Source organism: Eptesicus fuscus, chromosome 16 (genome assembly GCF_027574615.1).
Source record: "Eptesicus fuscus isolate TK198812 chromosome 16, DD_ASM_mEF_20220401, whole genome shotgun sequence".
Taxonomy (NCBI): Eukaryota; Metazoa; Chordata; class Mammalia; order Chiroptera; family Vespertilionidae; genus Eptesicus; species Eptesicus fuscus.
The window spans coordinates 24,549,470-24,574,996 of record NC_072488.1 but is presented as its reverse complement, the minus strand read 5'-3'; the positions used below and the strand labels follow the sequence as shown (position 1 = coordinate 24,574,996).

Below are 25,527 nucleotides of genomic sequence, written 5' to 3'. Positions count from 1 at the left end.
GAAGTGAGCAGATGCTGTTGGGAAAAGGGCACTAATAGACTTGTTCAACACAGGGTTGCCACAAACTTCAATAGACACAATATCTATGAAGTACAATAAAATTAGATATGTCAGTATTCATTTACTTCCTTTCAGCTAAATGGAGCTTGCTATATGCACGTGTTCATACCTTACCTTTTCCACTTAATATATATAGTAGAGATCTTTCTGTCTTGGCACATAAAGAGCCTCCTAATTCTTCTTTATGGCTGCATAACACTCCATCATATTTACTGGGGGACATTTAGGATGATTCTACTATTGTGCTATTACAAACAGGGCCACAGTGAATGAGCTTGTATATGACATCTTGCATAGCTATGAAGGTAATTGTACACATTTCCTAGAAAAGACATTTCTGAGACTGATAGTACAAGAATGGATTTCCATGGATGTTGCCAAACTACCTTCCTTAGAGACTGAACAATTCACTCTTCCATCAGCAGTATATAATCGTGCTTTCCAACATGTTATGTTACCAAGTTTCTGATAGTCTGATAATATCTTAGTATGTGCTTAAGTTTCTCTGTAAGTCTGAGCATTTTTCATATATTTTAAAGTGATCTGTATTTTCTTCTGTGTACTATCTGTTGCCCATTTTCCTTTTGTGGTGTTTGGTTTTTATTGATTTTTTGGAGCTCTTTCTATATTAGGGACAAACTTGGTATTTTGTCCTAGTTTACTGTTTTTGACATTTACTTTCTTTTTACTGATGAGAGAGAGAGAGAGAGAGAGAGAGAGAGAGAGAGAGAGAGAGAGAAGCATTAATACTTATTTATGCATTCATTGGTTGATTCTTGCGTGTGCCCTGACCAGGGACTGAACCCTTCACCTTGGCACATCGGGCCGATGCTCTAACCAACTAAGCTACTCTGCCAGGGCAACATGTACTTTTGACTTTGCTTGCAGTGGTTTTTGCCATGTTGATATTATTTACTTTTATGTAATTGAGTTGATGTTTTATTTTTATTTTGGATTTTAAGTCTTAATTTGAAAGGGCTTACCCATTTCAAAGTTATAAAAACAACCTCCCAATGTTTCTCCTGGTACTTTAATGCTTTCATTTTATAAACTTGTCTTTGATGTATTTGGCATAAGTCTGATAAAAAGTGTGAAATAGAGATCCAACTTTGTTTCCGGACATTTAGTGAGTTGTCTCAATTCCATATGTTGAATAGTTCATATCTTTTCCTCATTGACTGAAATACCACCCTATCACATGGTGGTGTTAGATCTCTACATGTATTTGGATTTATTTCTATACTCTTCAGTCCATATTATTGATCTATACCACACTTTTTAACTTATTATAGGCTTATAATATGCTTTGACATCCAGTAGGGCTGAGCTCCTTATTATTCTTCTTTCAAAATTACTGGCTACTCTCGCTTGTTTATTTTTCCAAATGAACTTTAGAGTCATCTGTCTAGTTTAAAAAAAATATCCGGGTGGTGACTTTATTGGGAACATGTTTAAAGTTATAAATTAACTCAGGGAGAATTGATATTTTTATGATGTTGAGTCTTCCTATCCAATAATATTGTTTGTCTATTGCTTCAAGCCTTGTCTGTGTCCTTTAGGAGAATTTTAAAGTTCTCCCATATAGATCTTGTACATATCTTATTACATTTTATGGCATCCTACTGGCTGTCCCAATATCCATTCTCACTTTCTTCATTAGAGAGAGAATTTTGTTTAAAGCCATGCACATAGCCACACAGCTATAAAGTAGAATTCAAAGCCTTCCTCAGAGCTGGGTGTGACTAAATTCCAGCTAATCAGATGTGTGAAAGCCTCCTTAAAAGGAAGAGCCTTCCTCTGCTGTTCTTTCCTTCCTCTCTCCTGTGGCCTGAATGCGGATGTAATGCCTGGAGTCCTAGCATATGCTCCTTTGACCAAAAAGACAAGGACTAGGCCCCAGGAATGGTCGCTGGAATGCCACCTCCAGATAATGTTCACATGAAAAAGAAATAAACTTATATCTTATTTAAAGCACTGTTGTCTGGGGCTTATATGTTAATAGCAACTGAATTCACTTTAAATAATCCAAGTTATTATTTTATATTTTTAATTCTTATATAGTAAATGGAGTCTTTTCTTCTATGATATATATATATATTTTTTTTTGCCTAAGTATATACAGTCTGCTGATTTCTGCTTATCAGTCTGTGCCTTGCCACTCTATTGAACATTATTTTTACAGAGGAGTTTTCCAGTTGATTCTCCAAGATTGTCCAAATCACCTGTAATTAGTAATCATTTTACCTCCTCCTTTGCAGTGTTTATATTTATTTCTCTTGTCTGATTGTGTGGTCTAGAATTTTAAGACTAAACAATGATGGTGATAGAAAGCATTTTTGATAGTCACTGATTTTTTTTTGGTGGTGGTGGTGGGGAGGGGGGGGGGCGGGGGATGCAGGGAGTGGAACCTCTGAGCATTTCTTCCTCAGGCAGAATGTCTTTTTTGTTGCCCCTGTCACTTGGCACCCAGATTGAAGGCTACCTTACTGCCTTCTCCACCAGAATAAGGACCTGTGAGAACTGCCATGGAACCTCCCTTCCACCTCAGCTGCCAGAGGGCCAAATGGGTTGTGGGGAAGAGGGGAAGGAGCAGGCCATGAAGAATCCCTTGAGTACAGGGTTTCTAAACCTTGTCACATTGGATTGACATTTGGGGCTGGATAATTCTTTGTTGTGGGGGCTTGTCTGTGCACTGCAGGATGCTAAGTAGTATCCCTATCCTCTATGCATGAAATGCTATTAGCAAAAATATAAGTAAATAAATGCTATCAGCATCCCCCTCTCTCTTGCCCCCAGTTGTGAGAACTCAAAATGTCTCTAGACAGTGTCAAATGTCCCCTGCAGGGCCTGTGGTGGGCAACTACTGTTCTAATCTAAGGCCCCAAGATGGTCTGGTCCCGGTCATGAAGCCAAACAGGAATCTGGGAGCAATGCTCTGGTTTTGAGGAAAAAGTGGCCGTGCCTGGAGTGTCCCTGCCATTTGATCCCCACGAGACAGAAATCCAGCCCCTGCCATCCCTGCTAGCATTGGAAATGTGTAAGGAAACTCAGGCTCAGGAAAGGTAAGTCACGACATTGCTGGCTGGTAAGAGAGAGTTGGGCTGAGTCCATATGACTGTCCGTGAGCACCTTTCAGATCAGATGTAAAACCCATGAGTTGGAAATCTCTAACTGCTGATTGGACCTAAATTCCTTTGGGCTGGGAAAGGAAGGCTTCATGGTGAGAAGGGAACACAGAGAGCGGGAGGTCACAGTCGCTGACAGGGAAGAACTGATTTAGAAGCCGCATGGTATAACCAAGGCTCCCTTGGGGTAGGAGCACAGATCTCTCCCAGAAACTCAAAAGATAGCAAGAGAGGAAATTCCCAAAATAATGTACCTTCAAAATTTTTTCTATGAAAACCTGAAGGGGGAATAAAAAGTCCTAGCAGTTAGTTTTATGAAGGGAAAAAAAAAAACCACACAGCTTATCTTCTAAGACCGACTGTGTTCCATTATTAGGGTGGGAAAGGGAAGATATCTGTGAGGAAAGCAAAGGACCCAAAAATGAGTTTCTATGAGGTGGGGAAAAATGTTCTCATACTGAGGGAGCAGTGGTAGGTCAAATTTATACGTTTCCTTTTAACAAAAGTATACTTTCAATGTGATAAAAAATCAACTGTTGATGTCTCTAGAAATATGGATAATTTGACTTCTAGGACTTGCCCCCCTAATAGTTATCTGTGCACCTCACTCGGTGTCTGGCTTATGTATAAGCAGTTGTCATTGTCTACATGTCATCAGCTACAATGCTGGGTGGCTCCTCCAACTTCTCTCTTCCTGATGTTCAGGTCGGAAGTGAAGGAGTTCTGACGCTGAATCATAACTCTGCTATTTACTAGCTGGAGAATGTTGGGCTGGTCCAAACTATCTTTGGGACTCATTTTCCTTATCTATAAAATGGGGATAATCTTGCCATCACTGAATGAATAACAGAAGGGAAGGCTCTAGCACAGTGCCTGGTACATGGCAGTTACCTCAGAAATTCCGCCCTCTCCAGCAATCTTCAACAGGCATTTCTTAAGATACACATCCCTTGTGGGGCAAGTCACTAGATCCCTAGCAACTTTTTATTTTTTGAAAAATACTTATTACTTTCTATTGTGTATAAGACACCGAGATAGACACTGTGGGATGAAAATAAAAATAGAAAGCGTCAACTTTAACATATGGGAGAAAGGCATGGATGACTGAATGATACTTAAATGAGAGAGAGAGAGAGAGAGAGACTAAAACTTTTAGTCTAGCCCAGTGAGTAGGGAATGTCCTGGGCCTAGGGAATGACACTGCATGGGAACACCAAATGCCCAAGGGAGAAAGCATAGCAGGGGAGGTGGGAGTGGGAGTAGGGTTGCACAGGTATTACTAATCAGGGTTGATTGACAGCTTCCAGATCCTGGCAAACTTCTCAGGACCTGGGATGGCCATGCTACGAGTCCGGGCCTTTCTCTAGAGCCATGGGAGCTGCTGTGGTTGGCAGCTTTAATTTGTCCCTCTGCTCTTGGATCACCATGCACTATCAATTCCTTATCTCCTTGACCACCCACCACAGTCCTGGCAGGGGGTATCACCATCCACACTTTATAGATAAGAAACTTGGTGGGCACAGGGCTCACAAGGTGAACAAGACACCTGAGCTTTACAAGTTGGGTGGAGTCCTGTTTTCTTAATATAGCACACCTCAGTGGTCTCATCTGAGAATTCATCCTTTCCTATTTATAAAATTTTACTTTCCCAACTTGATGGCAGATTCCCCAAGAATAAGGGCCAGGAAACTCTTCTTGTAAACCACACAGCATTTAGCAAAGGGTTGGCAAACATGACAGCCTTCACACATGATGGCAAATTCTTCCATTTACTTAAAGATGAAAGATTAGAAGTATTACTTTGCAGATGCCAAGTATCTGGATCACCAGAGAACAGGCCCTCGGGAGGTTATGAAGAAACCCTGCTTGTTTTTGGACAAATAGTGGAGACTTGTGAATGACTGTGGTTAATCAGATGGGAAGACAGGCTCTTGGCTGATAGATGTTACCAAACACCTTCAGAAATTTAACAGCATATTCAAGAGGACAATTCCCTCTTCAATATAGTCAGATGCCCCTCAACCTTGTGGCAAATGTTGGTGATTGACTGGCATATTCCACTGGGCTTTCTCTGCACAGGCCCCTCCCACCTCGCCCAGGAAAGCCAGATCGCTCAAATCCCACCCAGGCCAGACAGGATGATCGGCGAGAAGCCTAGGAACATGCACCTCACGCCTCTGCATCAAACAGAAAAGCATAATTTGCTTCAGAGACAAGGTAACTGATTTCAAAATTCTCCACTGCAGTGCTGACACCTGAGAGTCAATGGTCATATTTCACTCTGGGCCAGTCTGTAGGGAACCCCTTCTCCAAGCCTTCAATAGAAATAGCTCAATCATTTAGGAGCAAAATAATAACTACTATATTTTTTTAAATGCTCTTGTATACCAGGCTCAGTATTAAGTCTTTTACATGATTTATCTCATTTTATCTCACAAATAGCCTATGAGTCTGGTCGGACTACTATCCCCATTAAAAGATCTGCCTGGGGTTAGCTACCTCGCCTAGGACACACAGGTGGTAAGTAACAGAGTCTGCTCTGTCTGACATCAACTCCCATGCTCTTACCCATTTTGCTCTGTTGCAGGAGGAGGAAAAAAAAAATGTATCCACACTCCTGCCCTTTTTTGGGATTGAGAACACAGTTGATACTGTTGGGGTGATGGTTGTTTTTGACTCATAGCAACATGGTTGTAAGACACAACCGATAATGCCATTTTGACCAAACAGATGACCCCGTGTCTGAAGAGAACAGACCTTCAGCTACTACAGTGATAGCTGGAAACCTGAGGTGTGAAACAGTATCCCCTTTCACAGCCAAAATAAATACTGGGACTGTACCTGGGCATTAAGACTTGGAATCACGGCAGAATAACTCATCTGAGTGCATGGTTGTCTAATTATTTATTTTATCCACAGCAATGAAAGCAGATTCTTATCCTTAATACTCATGGATAATAACCTGGCCTCCACTGATGGAATAGGCCTTGACTTACGTCCCTAGCAAGTGGTGTGGGCTGCCCTGCCTGTCATGATACTACACCTAGTGCCCCATTCCTCTCCAGGCTATCAATCAACTTGCACCTCAAAATGGCTATTTGGGGTTCAGTGTTCATTCAGGGGCTAAGGACAGTGGTGACCTCAAGCAAGCTGCTCCTCTATGTTTTACTGTCCTCAAATATGAGATAAGATGGCTGGATGAGTTAATCCCCAAGGACCCCTCTCGTCTAAGATCTGGGAAGCAAAGCAGCTGGAGTCCATGAAGCTTGAACTTGCAATCCTGGCTGTTGCATGTTCAATAATGTCTCCCTTTCCACTTTGGAGCAAACCTTTGCCCAGCAGGCATTTTACACAAAATGTGAATCAGATGAAACCCTCCTGCTTGCATTCTTCAATGATGCCCCATGGACACGCTTCCTAGAATGGCATGAGAGGGCTTTGTGGTCTCTACCAGCCTGGCCTTTTAGTCTCATACCTCACTTCACCCCCTCGCAATCCAAACCTGGGGCCTGTGGGAATTTGGGGGTGGGAGGGTCCCAGATGTGTGAGTCTGTCTCCTGCCTCGATGTCCCGGCACAGGCCCTTGAATAGAGTCACAAGGACAGGGCCTGGAATCCCCCAGTGCCTGATGCATCCTAGCTTCTCAATATCTGTTGGTCAAATGCATGAAGGAATGAATGAGTAGAGAGTTGATTTATACATCGCGGCCCCAGGCAGCAGGATGACCTGGACAAGCATTTCAGATAACATATGGAACGATTAAAACATCGAAGGCCCAAATCATCAGAGGTAGCTGAATCAGCCGTTCTCTCGAAACTTCTAATCCCTCCTCCATTACATTCAGGAAGAACCCCTCTGCTACCTTCCAGCAGCTTCCATGGCAGTCACAGTAGAACTCAAACGCCCTGAAATGGCTATTTGAGGTTCAGTAATGCCTCACTCTGGCTCCAGGTCTGGCCCTCCTCTCCCCATCATTTGGTGCCATCTCCCGCCCATCCCCCCACCCCCTGTCCCCAGCATGGGGGTCTCTGGTAGTTCAAGCTCACCAAGCACATTTGCCACATCCCTGTTCCCTCTCCCTGGAGAACAAATTCCTTGGCATTCGGGTCTCTGTCTCCATCCCCTTTCCTGAAAGGAGCCTCTCTTGACCACCCACTGCCTGCCCCAGCCCCTTACTTTAACCCCAGTCACCTTGGTCATTTCCTTTGCAGCAGTGATCATAGTTTGTGATTATTTTGTTTGTTTTATTTCCTTGAGTTTTACTCAGTGAGATCCGTGAGACCCGGGACCGTGACTTCATGTTCATAGCTTAGTCCCCAGAGCCCTACAAAGTGCCTGACACTCAATGTTCATTGACTGTCTGGATAAGATAATGGGCAGGACCTGTATTAAGTCCATTTGAATGACCTTCCAGTTAATGGCATGATTACAACTACTAATGCATTCCCTGCTTGGCCCTACTATGTAATGTTCCACGATCTTTACTGAGTTACCACTCAGAGTCTGTTTCTGTGCTAGGTCTTGAGCATACTGAGAGAGAGGACACAGTCCCTGTCCTCAAGGAGGGGTCTGGAGGGCGCAGGGGATACGAGGCAAGAATACTCGGGATGGTACGTTCTACACCAGTGGGACTGACAGGACACCACCGTTGCCCTTAGAAGGCAAAGGCTGATGGTCTCGCCTTTTTTGGGCTCAGCGATTTGTAGCTGGAAATCCAGCCAGCATTCTGTCATCACAGAAAGGACCACTCCAGCTAAAGGACCAAGAGTAACCTTTCTGGGGGGCGTGCCTGGAGCCCGGCGGAAGTCGATTGTAGAACACTACGCAGGGACCAGAATTCCCGGACGGGAAGGCCAGCAAGCCACCCTTCAAGCTCCTCTGTCACGAGGAGAAGCTGCCAAAACTAGTAAGCCTGGTCTTCCACGCTCAGCCCCACAAGGAGCCACGTGCTAGGAGAGCGGTCAGCCCAGATAAAGCGCTGACGAAACACAAATGAAGCTCCCCACGAGTCGAGGGGGGATGTAGGGAACGCACGTCTTCCTGTGAAGCGGGGGTCACCCAAGTTGCGGAGGGCATCAGAGGCCTCCTGCAAGGCCAGGAAGCTGAAACGGACTGACCTCGGCGGGGACACGGAACAGATTTTATTATTCTTAAAAAAAGAAGCCTTACATTTATATTTGTTTAATTTGGCCACTGAAGGTATTTGCTTTCAGGCCGTGTGGTGCTTTTCAGCTCATCAGAAATGTGAATGGGCGCACGCGTGTGCGCTCAGGCTTACGTGCCGCTTAGGGTCTAGGGCTGTGTTCATGCCCACACGTGTATCTCCGGACTTAGACCTCCGGCTAATACACAGCGAGAAGACAGGGGTCCGTGAGCATCAGGCAGATTAAGAAGATCCCCGTTTTTTTCATCAGAGCGGACACACTCTGGTAGAGTTTACAAAACAAAAAGAATTAGAGCTAAAGACAGCCTCCATTGTTACACTTGATGCCTATTTACTGGGTACTTACTATGTACCAGGCAGGTCCAGGTTTGGGTGGGAGGGCAGGGTTCTACCAGTAGTGGAACCTGCACATGCTGAGCTGAGGAGCCTTGGAGACATCTAACTGAACGTGCTGGGCAGGTGGTGATACAGGAAGGCTTGGGCTGGAGACCTAACGAGCTGCGTGAAATTTTCTAAGAGGATAAAGTGTGAGAAAAGGAGCATGCTAGCCCTGGTCTGTGGACAAGTCCAACAGTTAATGGGCAGGACTTGCAAGGGAAGAACCAGAGAGGAAACTCAGAAGACTGAGGTGACCAGGAAGCCTAAGGAGGGGGAGGACCTCAACCAGGGGGCATGTCAGTCACTGACATGCTGTCTCGAGTTTGGTGACTCAGCAGTTCCCAGATCTTTTTATCCAAGGGAAAGAGAGTTATTGGTCTTTATTTGTATTTATTGATATTTTCTCTTTATCCTTTGAAATTCCAATTTAGAAATAATAATAATAATAATAATAATAATAATAATAATAATATATAAGTGGCATTTTTTAAGAAAAGACTTTCCAGATCCATACAGGTATCATGTGCCAGAGTCTGCAAACCCACCAATGGGAAAGAGGAAAGGGATTTACAGAATTCCACTCAGAGTGGAAAAAAAAACAAACCCAACAATTCTGTAAGTGACATTGTGAGACATGACCTTGTACAAGACAGTAGCTATCACCTTAAAAGAACTTCCATTAAGAGAAAACCTAATAGAACTGCATTTTCAATTAGTGGGTGCACTGTTGCCCCAGCCCAACAATAGCTCAGTTTCCTGGGCCCTTCTCTTTCTACCCCAACAGGCCCATTGCCTTCTGGTTGTCCTCCCCGCACTCCCTACCTACTGCTCCATCTGAGGGAGAGACTGTACTCTGAATACTTCCTTCTCATAAAAATCACCTTCCCCAAACTATGAACCCTTCTGAATAACTTGCAGATATGCTCAATGTCATTGAGGTAAGGTGGACACCATAGCTTGATATGTAACTTCCCCCAGAGAACCCCATATGGTGATCAGATGCATAGACTGATCAGAAGACTCTGGAGAGTTATTGGAGGAGATGGGCACAGCTTTAATAGCTTCTCAATTCCTGGCTGGAGTGGCCACTGATTTATCCTTGCCTCCAAGTTCAGCGTGAATCAGCCACTTCCTTTTTTTTTTTTTTTTTCCTTAACCACAGGACTATTCTTGAAGCAGTATTGGAATTGCTTGATGTTATTCAGCTCACATTCAGAGTGCTGTGCATTCCTGGCTTAGCTAGAAATCACTGGCTGCATTGTATCCTCACACTAGAGCAGGTGGTTTGGGCACAAATGTGGATGAAATAGTTATGTTCAATGGAGGGAGGTACTTAAGGTTGACCCATCTCTACTATGGGAAAAAGTAATAACCAGCTTTAAACAGTCTCTCGGTTACAATCAAGGCCATGGAAGTACACTGAGGGCCTGGGGATGTACACACAGAGTACAGCAGACCCTAAGATTTAGCATTTATAGTTTTACCCTTCTTTAGCTACCCTGAGGGCCCATGACAAGGAGCAGTTGCTACCTGCATCAAGTACATATTTTAATTTGGGTTTTAAGGAAGTCTGTGTGTGGTATAAGCCAGCTGGCCGAGTGAATGAGTACAAGCGAATAGAGACAGTGACAATTTCTGTGAGAGAAATAGTTCTTAGCCAGAAAGCAAGTGGTTTGACCCAATTAAACACAGGGATGTGCAATTGGTTGGTGGTTCAGATCTGGGACAAACAAGTCCTCCAAATAGTCTATTCAGAATAAAGAAATCATGATTTGTGAATTTATTTTAGCAAGTACTATGGCACAAACAGAAACTTTAATGAAAACTAAAAAGGTGGTTAAAATGTGCTGTGAGGATGTACCCGAGTCACACATAACTCTCAACATCTCTTCCTCCCTCCCCCCCTCTCCCTCCTTCTCTCTCTCTCTCTATCTATCTATCTATCTATATATCTATATATATTTGTAGTATATTAATCATATTATATACTTTATTACATTCATCCTTTAATTATATTTTATTTATGTACTTTATTATATATATAATTTTTAGAAATTTTTTTATTGATTTCAGAAAGGAAGGGAGAGGGAAAGAGAGATAGAAACATCAATGATGAGAGAGAATCATTGATCAGCTGCCTCCTGCACACCCCATACTGGGATCAAGCCAGCAATCCGGGCATGTGCCCAGACGGGTAATTGAACCTTGAACTCCTGGTTCATAGGTCGATGCGCAACACCCAGCTGGGCCATATCCTATATAATAAAAGCCTAATATGCAAATTGACCCAACAGCAGAACAACCAGTCGCTATGATGCACACTGACCACCAGGGGGCAGATGCTCAACGCAGGAGCTGCCCCCAGCCCGCAGGCTCCAGGCCAGCCAAGGCAGGTGCCAGCGGGGGCCTCCTGATTGCCCTACCAATGCATGAATTTCATGCATCGGGCCTCTACTATAATTCATATATGTCATTAATATAGAGATATCGCTATATAGAGAAATGTTGGGAGTTTGTGTTGCCTGTATATATAAAAGGAAGTATAGATGCAATAAAGTAGTTAACATGTTGTGTGAGAATGAGCCCAGGCAACATAAAATTCTCAATCTCTTTATCTCATATATTGATCATACAACTTTATTGTGTGTATATATAGTAAGGTATATAATAAAGTACATATATATGTAATGAATATACAGTATGATTAATATATGCAATGTAGAGAGGATGTTTGAAGTTATTCATTGCTTATATATAAGGTGTCCCAAAAAATGTATACACACACTTTGAATAATTATGAAGGCAGTGTTTATTAAAACACATTTCATTTTCAAAATTGAGCTATCAGATGTTAAAATATGTATTTTTGGGGGACACCGTTATACACAATAAAGTATGTGTGATAAAGTATCTAGTATCATTCATATTTGTAATACATATTTAGCCTAAGTGTCTGTATGTGTGCATTTATATTTTATATAATATATGTATATATAGTACATAATACATGTACCTATAGTGTATGTTTTCTATAAAATCAATAGAAGTTTAAGTGACTTCTTAGATTATATTTGGTGTTGGTCTCTTCCCAAATTTGCAATATATTTTTACCTACTGCTTTATACTAACAGAGATAAAAAAACAACAATCACTCTTGAAGCCTTAAGAGTATACAAATGTAAAATCTGTCATCTTTTCAGGCTAAAAAAAAAAATCACTATTTTCATGTGCTAACAGCCCCAAATGGAGGTTAATTAAACAAATGTCAATTTCCTAATCTGTTGATGACTGTCGAGCAGTTTTTATTGCCAGAGATTAGCTGTTAAGATATACATACCCACAACCATGCCTGCTCTTTTCTGAAACATAAAGGTTCTGATTTAATGGAAAATCACTGCAGGGCACAAGTATAAACTGTAAAATAATTAAAATCATAAATCCAAATGGCAGCAATTCCCAGTGAGTCTTACAACATCAGACCAAGCAGCTGCCAATCTGAAAAGCTCTGCCCTGGGCCTTGCAGGTGAGCTGGCTGGAGCTGGGGCTAGAGATAGGCACGGGCGGCTTCCTGTGGGTGGCCTCCAACGAGAACCCAAGGCTGGCCAGTGTCCCAGGGGACAGTGGGATGGTCAGCCCCAGGCCTCAGGAGATTCCAGGGCAGAGGCTGACCCCCGGTTTCTAGCCAGCTTGTTTCCCTTTCATAGGAAACGCCATTCATTCATGCATTCAAATATTTACTGAGCAACTACTGTGTGACATGTACTGGTCTTGGCTTATAGGAAACAAATTCCCGGCCTTCATGGGGCTTCCGTTCTCTTGTGGAAAGAGACAATGAACGGAACGATAAAGAACATGTTAAGGAAGGAAACTGCCGTGAACATTTAGGCTGGGACTAACTCTGGTCCATGTTCCCTGTCTCTCTTCCGTTCCGTGACAAGTATTTACTGAGTACCTTCGAAGTGCTCTGGACTTTGTGAGATGGCTTGCAAGAAGCAGAATTCTAAGACTTGGCATCTGCCATCCACAGGGAAACAAGGAGAAAGCCAGTAAGCTACCGTGCTCAACGATAGCGTTCAGCGGGTATTTACCAGTGCACCTCACGTGGATGATCTCATTTCATTTTCTCAAAAACTCTCTCAAATGGGTCCTATCACTCCCACTTCATAGATGACAAAACTGAGACTTAGAGAGGGAAAAGATCTTGCCCAGAAGTCCACAGAAGTAATGCTATGTGAATATAGTGACTGAATCTCTCTCAGCCTCAGGTTCCTTACCTGTAAAACGGGGATAATGATACTCATTTCAAAGGCTGATGGTGATGTTTATATGAGATAACATGTAAGGAATGTATTACAGTTTCCAGCACAGAGTAGGTGCTTGACAAATAGTTCCAATTCCCCTTCACAGCAGCCGGTATGGGGGTGGTAACCAAGCTTTGCACCTTGCAGAGGGAGCTCCCAAGCACACCCTCCACGTGTGTCTAAACCAGGTGGTGGAGACAGTCTGCACTGAGGAGTTTCCGAGAAGCTGCAAGCTCCTGGAAGAAGGTCCCGCATCTGCTGCATTGTCTATATGCTCCTCGGGTCCATAGTGCCTGCCCCATGCTAGTGCCAGGAGAGGTCAGTAAATACTGCCTGCCTGGCCCTGCTCTGGTGGTCTCGCTGCAGGACCACCCACATTTCCCTCCCAGAAGGGCTATAGGTGTGTGGTCACTGAGTCTTAACTTCTTAATAATGACACTTCATTGGTTTATTAATCTTATTTTTAATGCTCAACCAGAGAACTAGGAAAAGTGGTTAGAGATCAAGGACACAAGAATAAGGGAACGTTTACCAAAACGGACTCTCCACGATGCCACTTAAGGATGAGTAAGGCTGAGATGCCTGAGCGGGAGCAGAAGGCTGACACCTCACAGACATGACGTGGAAGATTTCTCTGGCTCTGACTTATTAACGCTGTGTGAATACAGTGACTGAATCTCTCTGAGCCTCAGGTCCCTTATCTGTAAAACGGGGATAATGATACTCATTTCAAAGGCTGATGGTGATGCTTATATGAGATAATATGTAAGGAATGTATTACAGTTTCCAGCACAGAGTGGGTGCTTGACAAATAGTTCCAATTCCCCTTCATAGCAGTTTCCAAACTCTACCATTCAAACCACTGTTTTCAGACTCCTCCCTCACCTACAACAAAATGACTTTCTGTCCCATAAATAGATTGGAATCTCGGCTGTTTTTTCAGACTGACCACATTGCAAGCGACCTGTAAGGGAAGAGCACAATGGCAAACAACAACCACCACCACCAGAAGGGGAAACCAGAAGGTGGAAATATAAAAAGGAATTACAGAGCGGAGGCTGTACTCTTGCTGCTTTGATTTTATCTTTATTTCACTGCAGCAGACTTTGTCATGGATAGGTCTTCAAGTTATAGAAGGCCACAAGACACCAAGTTTTGGCGATTTTGAGACTGCCTGTGACTTTTGAGGCAGGGGCATGGAGGTAAACGGACTGTGAGCTCACCAGGCTGTGGTGTCCCATGGTCATGGGCAAGAGGCATGGCTGTGTCCAGCCTCCCATTTCCAATTCATTTTTCAATTTGCCCATTGAATCTGCAAACTGTCCCATTTCTGTTCAGCAAATTCCTTTTCTGTGCAAGTTAGCCAGAGCTAGGCTTACTGCTAAGAGCCCTGACTGAATCCCTAGTCCCAGGCCAGTCTAAAAACTCACCCATCAGCGGTAGCAGGCTGCCCCTGGCAACAGCCACTCACTGCCAAAGGCTTACAAACTGGGACTCAGGAGCCTGGCCACTGTATTTTGAGAGTGGAGAGGCCCTGCTAGCCTCCATACTTTCACAAGAACCTGTTGATCACCTGCTATGCATACAGCACTGGCTGAGAGCCAGATCAATACTGTGAATGGCAGTCATGGGCAGCAGAACCAGCAACACCAAATCTATTGGGCCTCCGTGCTCTGAGAGAAGGCTGGGCAGACAGTAGTCACTCAATGCATGTTGACATGACCCAGGAACATCCAGAAGCTAAAAGTCTACAGCTGTTTCTACTCCAATTTCGAAATAAGAGAAAATTAATCATATTATTAAACCTGGGGGAGTCATTTTGGGGGACAATGTATTAAAAGGACTCTAAGAATACAGGGTTTTGGCAATATGCGAAGAAAGTATCAATGACGAATTGTTTAAGGGCAAGGATCAATGATTTTGAACCAAACAAATCTGGAAGCAAATAAAGAATCGAAACTGAAGCTGCAGAGCTAACGAGAAAGGCCCAAATTGGCAAGCTTTCTGGACCTCAAGCCTTTCTATTTCCATACTTTGCCCCTCACCTTCTAGGGTAAGGGTCTGGAGGCTTAAAATAGCACAACTTATTCTAATTCTTAAAGCCAATAACAACACCCATATTTCAGAGGAGCTCATGGAGGGTAAGTCTATAAATGCTGGGCCTTAAGAAAACCAAATACCCAGATAAGAAAAGGCTAAAGTGTTCATCACCACCAAATCAGTATTAAAAGAAGTGTTAAAAGGACTTCTCTAAGAAGATAAGGGAAAAAGAATCAAAATATGAGTAATAAAATGGCAATAACTACACACCTATCAATAATTACTTTAAATGCAAATGGATTAAGTGTTCCAATCAAAAGACACAGAGTGACTGAATGGAGGAGAAAACAAGAGCCATACATACGCTGCCCACAAGAGACCCATTTCAGATAGAAAGGCCTGTGCCACAGCTTGGATGCCAATCTGATAAAAACAACACTGCCTGTACCCACACTACAAGAACCAACCTGTTGGGTTATTAGTACCCTGGCTTGGCAGCCCCAACCCTGTTGCATACATCTGCCGTGCTGTTTGCACAGATTAACTTGCCTTAAATAATTTTTAATCATTTACAACAGGCACTTCATTTAGATACAATGAAGACACACACAATCCGATTGCGATTCACGCTCCATTTTGTTGTGGCGGCAATCATGTAAGGAATGGACTTGGATTTTCCTGCTTATTTAAGCCTAATGTGAATTAGGAAGGATTCGTTGTCAGAGCTGAGTATCTGCTTTTCTCAGAAGGTCCTTGCTTGTGTACCTACTAAGTGTCCCTACATTTGAATGTGTTTTTTTAAAAAATGTCTACATTTATTGGCACATGTGAACTTAGGAGAAGGGAATCATTCAGAGACATTGGGAAGCGGAAAATCTCCATCAGCAGTTGTACTTGGCTAATGAAGGCAATGACTAATTCACTTCCCTCCTGGTGATACACAGTTAACCGTATCCAGGAACTTGACTCTCCTTCTCCTCTTCCATCCTTTACGCCCTGCATGGTATATGCCCACCTCTAGTCTGATACACTGACTTCAGAAAAGATGTCTTTTTTCCAGATAAATTGATTCCCATAGATTCAAACTTTTATTTAAAACCTAGTCATTGTTACCTAAACTGTCCCCCCAAAAGTCACTGTTATTTTCATTTATCAGTTCCAAGAAACTTTCTAGAGGAGCATGGTATACAAGTATCATAATCCCCTGATTTTCAAAAGTCACTTTATGCCTCTTCGTTTTTATGAAAGACCTACCTTAGTACCTGTTTTTGTTAACTGAAAGAAAATCCAAAGAGAATTTTTGCTTTTACAAAAAAAGGCAAGAAGCAAAGACAGCGTTCTGCACTGTTTGGCAGTGAGCTGTTACAGAGGCAGCGTGCACCCTGAGCAGTGAGAGCCATACCTCCAGCCTTCTTCCCTGGGAATTACGCTCAGTATCTCAGCATCAAGCTTCCAGATCTTTGAACTGTGTCTGTGACATACTTCCTTTATCTCGATTTATTTTGTGCATTCATTAGCTAGATGTATCCTAAGGTAATTGCCTTTTTGCTTTATACCATTTCAGTTTATAAAAGGTTTCATGGAAAGGCCCTTTAAAACCTGTATCAGAAACCAAGCGATCCTCTTTGTCAACCTCATAATGGGGACCAGGCCGATTTTTCCTTCCTATTAGAATTTGGATTACCGAGTTCTGCAGAATGGATGAACTGTTGTAAAGGCCATCCATTGATTTTCCCCAAATACTCTTTCCAAAGACATTTCTACTAATATTTAAATAAACATTAGGTTCTAATTCTCTATAGCTTATATACATCTATGTGAGTAGGCATGGCAATGAAGAACTTGAGACATTGCTACAGAGAGACAGTGGCTACAGTGGGCATGAAACCATTGCAAATAATTACCAGAGTGTCTTGTTTGCACCCCGATGAGATAGTCCACGTCAGACATCCTTTCTCCCAGAAAAGACTTAACTCTGTGTAAAAAGTTCTTTTCAAGACTCAACGTATTTACCAATTAAGTGGAGGTTGCTAGTGAAGAAATATTTTTCATTGTTTAGGGCCACCTGACATTCCATAAACATGCAACACAGCCATTCCTATCATTCCTCACATTGACTATGTAAAGATCTTTACTAGCTGCAGTGGAAGATCAGAGAGATTTAAGACTTGTTCCAGTCCTTAAGGAGTTTGTAGTTTGTCAAAGGTGGATCGATGAATAAAGTGTTGGGTACCAAGTATATGATCACTTTCCTCTACCCAGAAGCCCTAACGCAAATGCAGGACCATGGATTTACATGGCTGTTTTTTTAACCTAACTATAGGTCAGTCTCCAATTCAGGAATGACCATAAAATTATATCGCAGTGTCAAGGGTATTGATCAAATAAGTTTTCATAGAGGAGAATAGGCCTCATTATATTAATATTGGCTGATTACATTAAACTATTATTTAAAGGGAAATTCTAAGATGGTTATCTATTCATATTCCTTATGAGTCTTGGGAGGCAGCAACACCATTTGAGTAGAAATGTAAACTGCTTGACATTAGCATCTCTTCATTAAAAGCAAACATTTAGAAACCGCTTTTCAAACTAGTATGGCTTGAAATCACTTGACAATTATCAGTTGCTTGAATTCAGTAATGCCTTGAGTTAGCCTCTCCTTCAATCAGTATGTACTTCATAAAACATTTGTTTCTTCATTTATTGCTGGTAACTTGATTTCTTTGTGCTTGAAACAGCAATAATCCTTACCATCAAACACCTTAAGAGGGTCAAGAAGGAATAGGATACAGTATAACAAAACTCATCACGCTTTTGTTCTGTTGTACAGAAAAGAATTCTTAAGAATTCTGAGAGTAAGCAGGTTAAATCTCTCATTCCCCTAATAAAAGCCATTCCTTGCTTTGGGGTAGTACTTTTGACTTCCCCCAAATTCTTTTACCCTCATTATCTCATTGCACCTCATTTCAGTCTCACTTCTTCCCAGTAACTGTCCCACAATTGGAGGTAATAGTTTAAGACATTAAAGTGTGTTGACTTGCTTATCTTTTTACTCTGAGTTTCCTTTCAACAGGGTGTAGACCAAAAAAAAAGGGGAGGGGGGATGGGGAGCTCAAGTGTTTTCCTTTGTAAGCCTTTTCCTTTCCTTGTATTTGCACATTTTTGCTAGTGAACTTGAGTAAACTTTCTTCTTAAAGTTTAAACATACATTGTGGAGAGAGGTTTCAGGATCCACGACCATTGGGCAGTAAATATTGCCACAATGACCGTTGGCAAGGTGGTCTTGTAAAGTTTTCTAGAACCTCTTCTCAAGCTTTACGAGGGAGGACTGAACTCAACTGCTCGAGAAAAACAAAGTGGCTTCGCCAGCTCTTCTAAGCATAATGGAGGCAAGTACTTGTTGGCTCGGAGCTAAAGTAAACAGCCTCTGGGTCTGAGCCAGGTTCCAATGCTGCTTCCCTACTTCCTGGTTATTCGACCTTTCTGCTTCATACCGCAACTTGAAGTCTCAGTTTCTTCGCCTTTAAAATTGAGACAATACTACCTACCTCACAGACTGTGTTCCTAAGAGTTAAATGAGAAACACAGGGAAAACACTTCTTGCCAGGCACAATGTAACCCCTCAATCATTATTACTAATAATTCTTAAGCAGAGCCGGTGTGGTTCAGTGGTTGAGCATCGACCTATAAATCAGGAGGTCAGGGTTTGATTCCTGGTCAGGGCCCACACCCAGGTTGTGGGCTTAATCCCTAGTGTGGGGCATGTAGGAGGCAGCCGATCAATGATTTGCTCTCATCACTGATGTTTTTATCTCTCTCTCCCCTTTCCTCTCTGAAATCAATAAAAATGTATTTTAAAAATAATTTTCAAAGTGGGGAGCTTCACATATCAACCCAGATTTGGGCAAAATCAGAGGGCTACAATAAGGGCTATTTAGGGTATTTTATCAGTAAGGTCATTTAAAGAGACTGAAACGTAAAACATATGTATGTGTCAGAATGGTGCCTACCTCTGGGGGGTGGATGTGGTACTGATGGAAAGGGCATGGGAGAGGTGGCTGGGGTGTTAGAAATAGTCTATTCCATGATCTGGATCACATAGGTATATATTCATGTAAAACTCTGTTGACATTTAAGAATTAGTTGTGGACTATACTGCAGGCCTACTGTCCCTCAACAAGAAAAAATAAAGAGGGAAGGGGGAGGAGGAGAGGAACAGAGAAAAGGAGGGAGGAAAAATGGGGAAAAAAAGAAAAGGAAAAATTGGGGCAGGCATAAATGAATGTTCCCATGGTCTGCTTTGCTCCTTTTAAGTTACACACGAACCTAATTCAGGGCAGACTTGTTCAATGAGTGAGCTGACTGGCTAGAAAAAACAGGGCTATCTTTCCTCCATGGCCAGATCCTAACTCCTGTACAGAGGCATTCATGAGTGTCATTTTTGTTATCTATTTAGGTATAGGAAGCCATGGAGGTATGAGTTCAGAGATGGCATGTTGGTCTGTTTTCCATCCAAATGTGCCTACTGACTTGTGCTCCATACCTAGTGATATATGAACCTTGTACTGACATTGGGGAGCCTGACCTTCAACCCAGAATTCCCCATCAACAAGTTGGTCAACATTTTCTAGCCATCTCTTGCAAGCCCCCACCCTGCCAGGTCCTGTAAATTCCCTACGGGCAGCTATACCACCTCAGGGCCTGCTCGCTGTGCTGTACAGATGGGTCAGGCATTTGCGGGTACCCACCCCTGGTGTCAAAGATAGTGAGAGAAAGCACTGGGCCCCGTGGTATCAGAGAGAACAGAACCAGGTGACTTCCCCAGTGCGCAGAGTGGAGCCCCCTCAGACTGATCTCATGCCATAAAACATTCAAGGCAGTCTGGTCCCAAGAGGCCATAAACAATGCAATACTTACCATGGGTGCACTGAGGTGGAAGTGAAAACTGTCTACCTGTATATTCTTAATCCTTTTAATCCCAAGAACACCAAACGATTATTGGCATAAGCCTCCCCATAAAAGATGCTGAAAGGGTGGGGTGATGTTAAGGTGCTCTGGTTAGATCGAGTTGTGATGGTATAACTAATTTTTAAATGGTTTTGTTTGAAATAAAATTTATCTGGGGAGAAGTAGTTTTAATGTGGGAATGGATCCAAGCAATTCAAAAGGATGCTGCCACGTATTCCTGTTAAACACGTGTAAGGGCCACAGTGGTGGGAAACTGATATTAACAACATCAATAAGAAGAGGGGAACATATTATACTATTCCAGTTTTTACAGTTTGTATAGATCAAATATTTATCCATTTAATATTTATGGGGGGAAAATATTCTGGTTTTTTCAACATAAATGGTATCCTTTGAAAGAAAGTTCAATACAATCTGAGAAGTTGGAGAAAAAGAAATGACAAGTGGAAGTGTCTCCTTTTTGCCTTCCCCTATCTTCAAAGGGGTTCAAAATGGCTTCACCATCTTGATCTGATTCCTCCAGGATCTGAGAACACTGCAATTCTGGCTGTATTCTATTTAGGTGGCATTACCTTAACAGCCAAAACAAGGGACCTATCAACTCACCACCTCTCCAAGCCTTTCCAGTTGCATAATGACAGAACTTTAGAGCTAGGACAGGGTTGTTCTACTAACATCTTGGGTTGAGCAGTTTGTGGTTGGGAGCTGTCCTGTGCATTGGAGGATGTGTAGCAGCACCCTGGCCTCTGCCCACTAGAGGTGGGGCAGCAGTGCCCCCTCCCAAGTTGGGACAACCAAAAATGTCTCCAGACATTGCCAATGTCCCCTGGGTAAAACCGTGCTGGAAGATTATCAGGAATCACCTAGTCCACCCGGCTGGCCTGGCTCAGTGGTTGAGTATCAACCTGTGAACCAGGAGGTCATGGTTCAATTCCCAGTCAGGGTATTGCAGGCTCGATCCTCAGTGTGGGGCGTGCAGGAGGCAGCAGACCAATGATTCTCTCTCATCGTTGATGTTTCTATCTCTCCCTCTCACTTCCTCTGTGAAACATACACACACACACACACACACACACACACACACACACACACACACACACACTAGACGCCCGGTGCACGAAATTCGTGCATGGGGGGGGGGTGTCCCTCAGCCCAACCTGCACTCTCTCCAATCTGGGACCCCTTGCAGTCGGACATCCCTCTCACAATCCAGGAATGCTGGCTCCCAACTGCTCACCTGCCTGCCTTGCCCCTAACCGCTTCTGCCTGCCAGCCTGATCACCCCCTAACCACTCCCCTGCCAGCCTGATTGATGCCTAACTGCCCTCTCCTGCAGGCTTGGTCACCCCTAACTGCCCTCCCCTGCAGGCCTGGGTCCCCCCCAACTGCCCTTCCTTGCAGGCCCGGTTTCCCCCAACTTCCCTCCTCTGCTGGCCTGGTCACACCTAACTGCCCTCCCCTGCAGGCTTGATCACCCCCAACTGCCCTCCCTTGCAGGCCTGGTCCCTCCCAACTGTCCTCCCTGCTGGTCTGATCTCTCACAACTGCCCTCCCCTGCTGGCCATCTTGTGTCCACATAGGGGAAGCCATCTTTGACCACATGGGGGCAGCCATCTTGTGTGTTGGAGTGACAGTCAATTTGCATATTACTCTTTTATTAGATAGGATGGAGAATCACCTGGTCCAATTTCATCAGAAAGGTGAAGAGACTATAGCTTTTACAATGTTCTGAATCTGCATTCAGTACTTTTCCCTGTGAACAGTGTTGCCACTTAAGAACCATAGATATAGATATAATTTTTGCCTGAGTTCCAGGCTGGGGAACTGAGTTTCCTAAGCCTATTGTCCAGAAAGACAACTCCTCATGGAACCTCAGGCACAGAGGAGCCCCTTGGCTGTAGGCAGAGCACAGCATCTCTGGGGCTGAGCCCAAGGGGCCAGGCCTCCCATTTGCAAACTCCCAGGGAACCCACCAACAGAAAGCCAGGAGAACCCAACAAATTCCCAGGTGGCATTTTAAAAGACACACTGTAACTACAGACTTCACCTGTTCTATCCAAATTCCAGCAAAGGAAATGAGAATCCTAAAGCCACAATGAAGACATGCTAAGTGAATTCCACTAACAGGCTGGGCAGGGTGTTCCTTGCCAGCTCTGGGTTGGGTTGGTAAGAAGCTAGCTCTCTCTGCTGCTGGAACATTGTGTGTCTGTAAGCTCATTGGCGTAGAAGATCTTGTTGCAGGAACGTCTTCACTTGCTACTAGGTAATAGTTTCTGAGAAAATAAACTTCTGGAAACCATATTACTCCTCCTAATGAATGTAAATCACCCTGCAAAATGAGGCACTATGCTAAAAACAAAATTCATCCCGTTTAGCCTAGAGCCATTAGAAACTGGAGGAATTCAGAAAACATGAGCCCCCAGGGCTAATAAACCATATTTAGAACCATTTGAATGCATTTTACACTTACAGGAATTATATTTATGATAAGAATTGAATGTCTTCTGACCCCCCCAACCCCACACACACACACCCTCATTTGTAAAAATTAAGTGACATCATTTAGCTAGAGTACTGAATGCCCTAAAAAGAACAGGCCGAATTGTTTCTACCATTTAGGAAAGGGGAAAAAAAGAAAAGAAAAGAAAAACCAAACCAAACCTAACAAACACTGATTTTTTTTCTCCTCCTTCACAAAAATAACAGAAGGAAAGCTGCTACTGTAATCAGCAGTGATTGCAGGCATTTCCTGTATTTTTATATCAAGCTGGTTGTTTTTTTTCCATTACATACCCAGTGAACTCTAGTTAGGTCAAGACTAGAGGAAAACAGAACTAATTATGCCTCCAAACCCACAAATCTGCCTACTTAGCTCTCTGCTAATTTTATTGGGTTGGCTCCCTGGTTCCAAGGAGGCAGTAAAAGGAAAATCTCCATGAGCCCTTTGCCACTCCTTCCCCAGAGCCAAGTCCCTGAGACCCACCTCCCCCCCAAACCCCCACCCTCCTATCCCATGTAGAGCCCAGCATCCTCAGAAGGAATCTTTGCTCCGCCTGCCTCAGGATGAGATTCAATCAAGTTGTTCGAATAAGAGGGTCTTAGGTCAAAGATCCCCTTTCTCAGAAGGTCTCTGCCCGCCCGCCCCCCCCCCCCCCCCCCAACTTTTAATATCTTGCTTATATCACTGGTGTTTGCAGTCAGCATGCTGTTTTCACAGTTGCCAGTATCTAGTTTCACTTTCAAACCTTCTGAAAAGCTGGGAACACCTTCTTTAACCAATTTAAGATCGTTATAAAAAGGTGACGAGATCTCTGGCCAGACTTGGGTATTTACTCTTTCTCCACCCTGTCCCACAACTATGCAGGTGTCCACTCCTCTTTGGGGACCTTCAGGTGGGTTTTCTTCTTGGCAGTGCCTCTCATGCCCAAGTTAAACAAATGACTTCATGGTTTTCAGAGACGAGGCCACAGAGGAGTTTCTCCAGCTGACAATGGCCCAACACTGTCCTAAGGTGACCATTCAGGATGTTTTCCTCTAAGTTGAACCTACAGGTTACTTGACTCTCTGACGGTTTATTCTTCAATTATCCATGCTACTTAACATTTTTTCTTATTGTTCATATCAGTTCCATTGTTTGATGGAATGATCAATTTCATCAACTACTATTTACTTTGAGGTAAATAAATGCCATTCTGGAGTAGTTTTACAAGAAGAAGGATTAGAGATGTTTCCTTCTGCAGTTACCTCAGGTGACCCTAATCTTCAAACGCAGGTCTACATTCAAGTCCAAACCTGACATCTTCAGCAGCAACCTTGCAACCAGTTGACCAATATAAAGTGATTACCAACCACATACCTGGCTCCACATTAAGGTATTATAAGAGAATAATAACAATAAGTGATTCCTAAGCCCTTCCTATGTGTTTTTCAAGCATTACCTCATTTGATATTCATAATAATCACATGAGGTGGGTATTTTTTAAATGAGGAAATCACAGAAGGGAAAACGAACTGGCCAGCATGCAGAGCCAGGATCCCATCCTCCCCAGGTGTGCCTGCGCACAGGTGGGCCATCCCCCAGCCAGGCCACCGCTGCCAGGTTCCCTGGAAGTTACTGTGCAAAGTACCGAGGTTACTGCCTCTGCCTACTTGCTTGCTGGACCTCATGTAGAATTTCTTTCAGAATCTATCATTTCAAAGTCACTTGGAAAAAGCCGGGCTTTTCATATATACTACTAGAGGCCTGATGCACGAAATTCCTGCAAGAGTAGGCCTTCCTTCCCCCGGCTGCCAGCACCGGCTTCCCTCTGGCACCTGGGACCCAGGCTTCCCTCCAGCCGCTGGCAGGCACGGGGACCCAGGCTTCCCTCTGGCCACCCGCAGGCACCCAGGACCCGGGTTTCCCTCGCAGCCCCAGCTTCGTCTGGAAGGACGTCCAGTCTAATTAGCATATTATGCTTTTAATATATATGTGTGTGTATATATATGTTGTTTTTTATATAAAATGATTTTAGAAATCAGATTTACCCCCAAAGGAGGACTACTAGATACAAAAGACACTATTCAAAGAAAAACCTAGAGAGGCGTATACAAATAATCCAAAGTAAAAGCAGTATTTTTGTCCTGAGAATAAAGTCTCCCAGGAGGACTCTTTTAAAGGAGATGACAATACTTACTTGGCTGTATAAACGCTGGTATGTTTGCTTTAAAAAAAAAAAAATCAGTCTATTTCCTCATGGCAGAATTGAGAAACTCCAGCCTCCTGGTGCCCTCCCAGGCTTTCTGGAAGAGCTAATTCAATAGGACTCTATAGTACTTTAGACAGTCAATTGGTTTCCCTCCACTTTCCTTCAAACATTAAATTGGGTTCTTAGCTACTAAAGATAAAATCCTTTGTTTCGTGTTTTTTATTATGTGAAATTTGACCTATAATTTCCTGTACCACAGGCTTCCCTTTAAACAATAGTAAGAAAACCACCCCCAAATTTGTTAAATCCAAATGAAATGTCTTTCTGCTATCCACAGTTTCCCATCTCCAAACCCAACCATTGCAGTCCGTACAGTCTCATTAGCTCCTCTTTCTCCTTCCCCTAATTTCAGTCTAGGATGTTTTTAACCCTCCCATTTCTCTAGCCTGGCTTCCAAGGAGGTTGTTTGTTGTTGTTGTTGTTGTTACAGACATTCTTCTCAGAAAAAGCATTACTTGTGATTTTAAAATTATTGTCTCTGGCCAACCACATAGAGAGTGAAGATGGACAATAATATGGACCATAAACTTGGCTAGTAAGCACATGAAGGCTGTGAGATTAGCACTGTTATGAGCACAGACCAAATCCCATCAATTAAATGCCCTCTTGGTTTGGGCCAAGGGCAGATGAAGGGGTTTGGGGAGGAGAAACACATAGTCAGTGTAACCCAGCCTTCTTATTTCCTAATTGTTCCAAGATGTCCATAGTACCAGGTTACCCTAGCAGCTCTCCAATCTCCC

General features: G+C 43.2%; 1 protein-coding gene and 1 long non-coding RNA gene across 3 annotated transcripts in view; one reads left to right on the top strand and one right to left on the bottom strand.

Annotated features, from left to right (window-relative positions):
- Window positions 1-25,527, bottom strand: part of LOC103305423 (protein kinase C epsilon type) — a 159,309-nt gene that overhangs the window by 30,997 nt on the left and 102,785 nt on the right. The window lies entirely within an intron of this gene.
- LOC114230267 (uncharacterized) lies at window positions 5,275-6,045 on the top strand. Its single transcript, XR_003616141.2, has 3 exons — window positions 5,275-5,402; window positions 5,628-5,705; window positions 5,916-6,045. It is a non-coding gene; the product is annotated as an uncharacterized LOC114230267 (long non-coding RNA).